Source organism: Uloborus diversus, chromosome 8 (assembly GCF_026930045.1).
Source record: "Uloborus diversus isolate 005 chromosome 8, Udiv.v.3.1, whole genome shotgun sequence".
NCBI lineage: Eukaryota > Metazoa > Arthropoda > Arachnida > Araneae > Uloboridae > Uloborus > Uloborus diversus.
This window is the reverse complement of record NC_072738.1, coordinates 3,807,207-3,816,657: the sequence shown is the minus strand read 5'-3', so window position 1 is coordinate 3,816,657 and position 9,451 is coordinate 3,807,207.

Sequence of the window (9,451 nt, the reverse complement as noted above, 5' to 3'; positions counted from 1 at the left end):
TTCCCCAAGCATTGATGGAAGAAGCCCGAGAACAAATTAGAGAATTACAAGAGGCAAAAATCATTGATAGACATATTTCAGAGTACGGAAGTCCCATGCTTTTAGTCAAGAAAAGGGGAGATGGCTCTAAACCTCAGACATATAGACTTGCACTGGACTTGAGACTGGTGAATTCCCTCATTCGACATTCATCTTATCCCTTACCCAAAATTCAAACTATCATTAACTCTGTAGCAAAGTACAAATTTTTTTCGACACTAGACCTTCATTCAGCCTATCATCAGATGCATTTGCCTGAAGAGGTGCAAGATAGATTTTTTTTTGTAACACCTTTTGGTACCTATAAATATCATCGTTTGATGTTTGGCGTTCGGTCTGCAAGTTCTTTATTTCAATGTCTAGTGGATGGGTTATTAGAAGAAACAAACATTGAGGGCGTCTTGGCTTACCAAGACGATTTTATTGTATGCAGCGATAGTTTTGAAAGCATGTGTACTAAGCTTAACGCTCTGCTTTCCACCCTTTCAAAATACAACCTAACTTTGTCCCCAAAGAAATGCAATTTCTTTCAGTCTACAATTAACTATTTGGGTTTTTCTATATCAGAGAACAAAATTAGGCCCATTTCAGCCAACATTTGTAAAGTAACCGCTTTCCCCACCCCAAAAACAAAAAGGCAGTTAAAGAGATTCATCGGCCTTTGTTCATACTATCGCTCCCTCATTCCTAAATTTGCTGAACGCATCCAACCACTAAATTTGCTAACAACCCCTAAAGCCACCTTTAAGTGGACTCAACTTCAGGAAATTGCTTTTCAACAACTTCAGCAGATTTTTTTTAAGAAACCTTTTATTTGTCAACCTGATTGGAACGCTGATTTTTATTTAAATACAGACGGATCACAATTTGGAATTTCAGGCGTTTTGCTTCAAAAAAAATCCAATGGGGCATTTGTTCCCATAACATATTTTTCAAAACTCTTATCACCAAGTGAAACTAGGTATCCTGGCATTAAAGTTGAATTAATGGCCTTGATAAGTTCAATTCATGCATTCAAGTCATACTTGTACAGTAGACATTTTTTACATAATCAGTGATAGTAAACCACTTGATCATTATGGGAAAACTTCCTCGCCTGCTTCCCTAACAACTCGTTGGCTCTTGAGTCTGAGCGAGTACTCCTTTTCTTTCATGCACATCCCTGGCAAGGAAAATTTATTGGCGGACTATCTTAGTAAAACACCTTGCATTCAATCTGACCTAATATCTGATCCCAACATCATAAATGATCAGGGCATACTTCCGGTGGTTGATTTAACCCCCTGTGAAGAGCAGGTTTTTCCGGAGGTAGTATATGTACCAACTCCTGAAGCACAGGTCCTAGATGAAACTGCTCCACCTGTGCTAACAAATAATTTCATATGTACAACAAATCATGATTTTGATATAAACAGGGAAATGAACTCTGTTTTGGCAATTGTACATAATGTAACCGATGACCCTATTTTGACAATTTCCGAAGACGTGTTTCTGAAAGAGCAGCTATCTGACACAAAATTATCTTATATCTACAATGCTATACTAAACAAATCAACAAAAAAAAGTCTGTCAAACTATTGTATTCACCCTGAAAGTAAATTACTGTTATGCACTAAAGAAAGTGTTGAAAATCCTGATAGTGCCAAATTTAAATGTGTTGTTCCAGATTCTTTGAATGCAAAAGTGCTAAAAATAGCTCATATTAGCCATTTCGGAATGGAAAAAACATACCAAATTGTGTCTGACAAATTTTTCTGGAAAAATTTGTATGTTGATGTTATTAATTTTTGTGCGAGTTGTACAAAATGCCTACAAATAAAGCCACACAACATTGTTCCCGCCCCATGGCAGGAAACTTTTTCCCCAAAATCCCCTGGTGAACTCATTTCGATGGATATTCTGGGACCTTTTCAGAATGGTAAATATGTTTTGACAGTTATCGATACATTTTCCCGTCATCTTGAACTGTTTATTTTGGGGGATTTAAATGCAACATCGACAGTAAAAAAATTGTTTCAGTACATAACCACCTTTGGTCGACCTCAGCTTATCTTAACCGACCTTGGTTCTCAATTTACTACTGAGGTTTTTGATACCTTTAACAAATTATTTAGAATTTCTCTTCGTCATACCTCCTCTGGCAATCCAAAAAGTAACAGTTTGTCTGAGAGAGTGAACCTAAGCATAAAAAATTCAGTTAAAGCATTACTAAAACAGGGGTTGCAGTTTGAATATGCCCTTTCTGTTCACAAGGCTTTATACAATGCCTCCGTTCATTCTACTACAGAATATCCTCCTAATTTGGTTCACTTTGGCCGCAACTTATCCCTTTTAACTGACACCCTAAATATTGATATTGAATATTCCCTGGATAAGGCTTTTGAACTTCATAAACTTTTGGAACAATTGCAGGTAATCTACAACAATGCATATAAAAATCTCACAAAGAAAAGAAACCAGAATGAAAAGCAGGCTCATAAAGCCAAACTAAGAAATTTTAAAATTGGTGACCAAGTTTACTTAAAATCTAAAAATTTGCATCGTCCTTCCTACGCTGGACCCTTTCAGGTCATGAAAATGATTTCTCCTGTTGTGGCTGTTATACAGGAGCCTCACTGCCCACAGTCAAAATCATTCACCGTCCACATTGACCGTCTTCTGCTGATACCCCCAAGGGCTCAGCATTTATGTGACTCTTCAAATGATCTTGTTACTAATGCTTCTCCTCCCATAGACACAAGATATAATCTTAGGCCACGTAGGACGACACATCCAGGACAGGTGCACGTGTCCAATGAACCTGAGAGGATTCTGACAGAGGATCTACTCCTTCACTGAGAACCGGATCCAACCCTCCTTGGGAGAGCGCCTGTGGAATTCCGCTGTTGAATGTCGGTGATGAAGGTGGTGAGCCATCTGTTTTTTTTCTAATGCGGATTTATTTCTTCAACTGGACTGAAAGAAACTTATAAAATGAACTTGTCCACTTTGAACAACAACAACTAAACAAGTGACGCCACAAAGAAAAAGTCATAGTGTCAAACAATCTAAAGTGCCTGGCAAAAATTGACTTTCATCAAGGGAAAGACAAGTGATTGTGATAAATATATATATTGTTTCTGAATTTTATAATGTGTTCATTTTCTCAAGTTCTGTCTGATATCATCATATGATCTCAAACCTTCTGGTTTTTGCTCAAAATCGGGTCATTTTTTTAAACATGTGTTCATAATCAACGTAGCTGTAGATGGGTGTACACCTCACGCTTTAACAAGACCTAAATTTTTCTTCTTTATATATTTGTCCATGTGGAAATACTATGTTTTTTTTTTTGTATGTTAGTCCAATGTCAGTTATATGTCTCCTTGGTCCTAAGTTTTCCCCCTCTTGTCTCAAAATATGGCAATGTAATCAAAATGTCCACAGTTCTATTTCGGCCCTTGTTTCAAATTTTTTCTTCATATGAGACTATGTGGGCTTGTTTACAACTGGCCACTGTAAATGGGTTCACTGGTCTACTTTTTCTTTTGCAGATTTTTTTTTTTTCTTTGATCAAAAATAAATAAATAAAAGGACATTTTAATAATTTTCCTTTTTGATGTTTAAATTTCTGCAATATTTCGGGATTTGGATCACATATACTGACTTTTTCTCTTTTTTTTGATTTTCATGATTTTGAACAAAAAAATTTTTTTTTTCTGCTCCCCTTCTAGTCTTTGCTGAGTGCAATAATATTGGCATGTTTGCCCACACACGTTATGTTTAGTCACCAAAGTTTTTCTTTTCTGTGTATTTTGTCCTTTCCACAAAATGAATTTTTTTCCCTCAAAGTGATCACTGCGCGATGCATCCATGTGTTCATTATATACCCGGGTATTTTCTATGTTTATGTGTTGATTATATATATATCTATTGTTTTTTTTCTTTTGAACATGAACTTGTTTTTAAGAGTAACATATCACAAATGAATTACATAACATATATCATGTTTTATCAGAGGTAAAATTCCTTTTTGAAAACACAACAGTTCTGGTGTTCACTGATTGTAATAATTTTGAATGTATAAAAAAAAATGATGTATTTTCACTGTTTTAATGAATTGACAACTAGGCATTGCATTGTGAAATCATCATACTTAAGATGAATACTTACGTCATACAATTTGCCTGAATTGTAAATGTGCACAATACTGCTTGAGATGTGAATTTCCTTTAGCTCTTAATGTGCAGAAATGAAATTAGTAGGAAAAGAATTTGTTTATATGATTAGAGAGAGGGGTTGACAAAAACGTTCTTTACATTTTTGGAGATTGTCTGCATTTCTCGTAAAATTAAATTTTTCCCCATGTAACTGTGGTAAAAAAAAAATGCATGTCCTGGTGACAGACCACATGATCTGAGAGAAACGGGGATTTTTTTTTTCCTCCTCAATGTCACCCTTAGGAAATATTTGTGGTATTTGGAAATTGAATTGAATTTTTTTTTTAAAAAAGAAAAAAAAAATTGCTCTTTTAGTTTGATAGTTCTTGAGGATCTGCCTCCTGCAGACATTGAGCACATACCACTAAATACCATGATTTTGTCTCAAACCCACTCACTGGTTGAGTTTTTTTTCTAGTGAATGAAATGAATTTACTGATTATACAAAATTTTATGTTCAAATACATATGTATTGAAGAATATTAATGAGTTATGAATTCTTTTTTGTCATTTTAAAAATAACTAGTAAGAAATGATGTGCATTGTCATTTGGGTAGTGCTAAAAAAAAAGAAAATGTTTTGACATTTAAAAATATGATTGTAAGATATATGTGTAGGCATATGTAGTCTCGTGCAGCTGGTCAAATTTTTCTTGTATTTTAAAAATTTGCTACTTAGAGAAAATTTAGGGTAAATTTTGTTTCTGATTTTTTTTAATTTTTGGATTTCTTGTTATGGTTTAACGGTCCGCCTTTTCTCATGCCAACTCCTCCTTCGCTTGGTCATGTTTATGCTCACCTCATTCAATAACATCATGATGCCTGTCTTCTGTTGTCTTCCCACTGATGCACATGTAAATTTTTTTTTGTGTTTTCCTGTCTGCTGAGGGGAATGTGATAGAGTTTCTATCACAGTGTGCATTTTCCCTGCGTCTTCTCCTTCTTTCACAATGTGTGAAGAGGAGAGACCTTTCACCAGCAGTTCTTCACTCAGAGTGCTGTTCTCTGTGGCGAATGAGGTCACGTGAGACGTTGCACCAATCAGAGACATTAGAATTTAGTTCTCTGGCTTGGCATCATGTGATGGTGGGATTTGTTTGGTTACTGGTTTGTCACGCTGTAATTGGAAATTTCAGTTAGGGAGAATTAAATACTAATTTAAAATGTAAAAATTGGAATTGACACAGGTGACAGGCCAGGTGAAGGTAAGGATGGCGGAGGAGACTCGGGAGACTGAAAAAGGAAAAGCTGAGGAATGGCTGCGGGGGAAGGCGGCTCGGAAGAAGACCAACTGCAGAGATTTTTGAGTATTTTGGTTTCTTATTTTTAATTTGCTTTGAAAATGTTTATCTTTATTTTGATTTAATTTAATTTCTGTTTGCTTTTAAAAAGTGCAAGACACTTTCTGCTGACAAGAGTCAGACTACCGTGCGAGATGCACGGGCAGTCGGAACATGAGTTATGTTCCGAGCCTTTTTTGTTTTTCTTCTAAAAATACACTAGTGTGATTTCTTTTGGTACTTCTCAAAAATTTTCACAATTGTTCTTACATGTAATATAATTAGATTAGCTGCGGAAACCACCTTCCTCTCGAAAGTAATTGATTACTAAAAAAAATGAATAAATAACCAACAAAAAAGGTCCTTAAGTGACGTAAACTGGAACTATAAACAGACAAACAAAATTGAAATTTGAAATAAAAGCACTTGGTCTTCATTATACTTGCCTTTTCTTTTTTACGGCTGGATATTGTCTTTTTTGAATTTTCTCTTTCAGTTGAACTTTTCCAAAGAGGGGATTATTAGCAGATTGCAACCCACAACGAGAACAAGGCCTCAGTTTCGGGAAAGGGGTGATATGTTTTTTAGCTCTTCAAGTTTTTAATTTCAAAAAGTGCCTTCAGAGTCGACCGTTACTTTTGCGAACCATTTTCTGGGTTATTCTTGTCTAAAACCAAATCCCCAAACAGAACAATACCTGAACTTATCAATGCCACAGGTATGTTCCTGGAATTAGCAGAAATTTGTTTTCAGTGTTAGCTGCTCAGGATAGAAATCAGAATAGTGAGTTTACTTCTACTCCTACTGAATGCTGGTTGAAGATCAACAATGAAGTGAAGCTGTATGGCACTCGAAGTATATGTGGAACTCTCTACAGGGCTGCTCTAGAGCCAATACTTCCAGAAAAAGAAATCGAAGTTCAAATTGCAGATACGTATAGCGGTAAAAGTTCCTTACTGCAATTATATCACAGTCGATGGGGACATCAAGACAAGCGTCACGTTAGGAATATGATCAAAAATGAATTTAATATCAAAGTGAATATTGATAAAGAGCCATGCGAGCCTTGCATATATGGTAAAGCACATCGTTTAAGGTTCGGCACGAAACCAAAAGCTACAAGAGTTGGTGAACTTGTGTCGATTGACGTCTGTGGACCATTCGAAGAGTCACACAGAAAGTATAAGTACTTTGTTGTGTTTAAAGATCATTATTCTAAGTACCGGTATGTTTTCTTTCTGAAACATAAGTCGGATGTCGTGTTTTCTCTAAAATCGTTCATAGCTCATGCTGAAAATTTGGGACATTCAATTAGAGAAATCCTTAGTGACAATGGAGGTGAGTTCGACAACCAAGAAGTTCGAGAATTTCTTCAGATGAAAGGAATTATTCAGAGACTCACAGCACCATATACACCTGAACAAAATGGAACGAGCGAAAGAGAAAACAGAACAATTGTAGAAATGACCAGAACGCTAAAGTATTCCAACCAAGAAATCGAATTTCCAGCATTTTTATGGGCAGAGCTTGTTAATACAGCTGCATACATTTTAAACAGGACTGGAATTTCATCCGTGGAAAACGTTAGTCCACATGAATTATGGTTTGGAAAAAGGCCAAGGATAAAACACATGCGCATAATCGGCTCACTTTGTTATGCTCATGTGCCGGTACAGAAAAGAAAGAAAATGGATCGGAAAGCTGTAAAAGGTTTTCGGATTGGTTATAATGGGGATGAACGCTATAGAATTTGGATAGAAGAAGAAAGAAAAGTAATCCTGTCAAGAGATGTGATTTTTCATGAGAAAATGAAAGAGTGTGAAAAACATATTACAGTCTTACAGGAAAATTCAGATTCAATAAATCATCCACCAGATCAAGAAACAGGTGAAGAGGAGGAAGAAGAATTAAGAGAGGAAAGTATTAACATGTCCGATACCGAAGCTGAAAGTACAGATAAAGAAGATGAACTTAAGTCTTCACATGGTATGAATCTACGAGATCGTTCTCAGATAAAGAAACCAAAGCGATTTGAAGAATACATCATGGAAATTGAATCCTTCGTCTATGATGAAAAATATCCAGAAACATATCGAGAGGCTATAGAAAGTTCTGAAGTGAACAACTGGGAAAAGGCCATGGACAGTGGAATGACTTCTCTGAAAGATAATCAGACATGGAAGTTATGTAAACTACCTAAAGGAGTCAAGCCGATACCATGCAAGTGGGTTTACAAAATAAAAAGAAATCCAGATGGTCGTATTGATAAATACAAAGCAAGGTTAGTAATAAAAGGCTACGCTCAACGGAAAGGAATTCACTTTCAAGAGACCTTCAGTCCAGTTGCAAGAACAAGCACCATAAGAACTTTACTTAGTATAGCAGCAAGTGAAAATATGAGTTTAGTACAATTTGATGTCTCAACAGCTTTTTTGTATGGCAAGTTAGAAGAAGATATTTACATGTGTCAACCTGAAGGCTATGAAGATGGTACTGACAGAGTATGCCACTTAAAGAAAAGTCTTTATGGTCTGAAACAAGCGCCAAGGTGCTGGAACCAGTGTTTTGGAGAATATTTGCGTAAAATTGGTTTTGTAAGAAGTTAAGCAGATCCATGCTTGTTTATTAGAAGAAGCAATAGGGAATTACTTACGTTAGTTATGTATGTTGATGATGGTTTAGTTGCGTCAACAAGTAAAGAACACTTAGAAAATTTTCTTGGAGATCTGAAGAAAGAATTTAAAATTACAACAAAACCTGCTGAATACTAATTAGGGTTTGAGATTCATCGTCAAGAAGATGATTCTATTAGGTTATCTCAAACAGCCTACACAAAAAAAGTTCTTGAAAGATTCGGCATGAGTGATTGTAATCCTGTGTCTACACCAATTATCAAAGACAGTATTCAATCAGGGAAAGTAGAGAGTACTGAGACAACATTTCCCTATAGAAAAGCCGTAGGAGCACTAATGTATATCATGACAGGAACTCGACCTGACATAGCTTATGCAGTAGGAGTAGCTTCCAGAGCTTTAGAAAGCCCAAGTAAAGAAGATCGGCAAAGAGTCAAAAGAATATTCAGATACTTGAAAGGAACTTTAGACAAAGGATTAGTTTACAAATCAGGATACAAGAAAGGCATTCTAGAAAGCTATAGTGATGCTGACCATGGAGGAGACATCACAACAGGTCGTTCAACAACAGGTGTTGTTTGTATTTACGCTGGTGGAGCAATATCATGGTGCAGTCAGAGACAGTCGACTGTAGCAATTTCCACGACAGAAGCGGAGATAGTTGCAGCTAGTGAAGCAGCTAGAGAATTAGTTTGGCTTAAGAGATTGTTCAAGGAAATTACAAATTTAAAGCAGGTACCAGAACTTAAAGTGGATAACGAGGCAGCAGTCAAGTTATCTCAGAATCAAGGAGAATTCCATAAGAGAACAAAGCACATTCGGATTAGACATTTCTTTGTGAGAGAAATGGTAGCGAGTGAAGAAATTACTGTAAAGCGAGTTCCTACTGAACTACAGTTAGCTGACCTTTTTACTAAGTCACTTTACGGCCCTAGGATTCTAAATCTGTGCAGCAAAATAGGACTGATTTAGAATTAAGAACTGCAAAATAACATTCGGGAGCACTAAACAATAATAAGGGAAAGTGTTAAAGTTGTATTATTGTTTATATATATTTCTTTATTATTGTTTGGCAACACTAAGTAGCTTTTGAACTTTTACAATGGCGATCATCTAGTAAGTTGGAATAAAGTTTCGCTAATAATATCTTTGCCTTTTCATCTTTATAGTTCACAGTTTACTCTGCTAAGTAGATACATAACCTTAATATGTTACTTAAAGTCATTAGGTTATGTAAAATTTATCAAAAGATTAGTCAAAATATGCAAATTACTCTTGAGGGGCGGCACATTAGTCTTTGC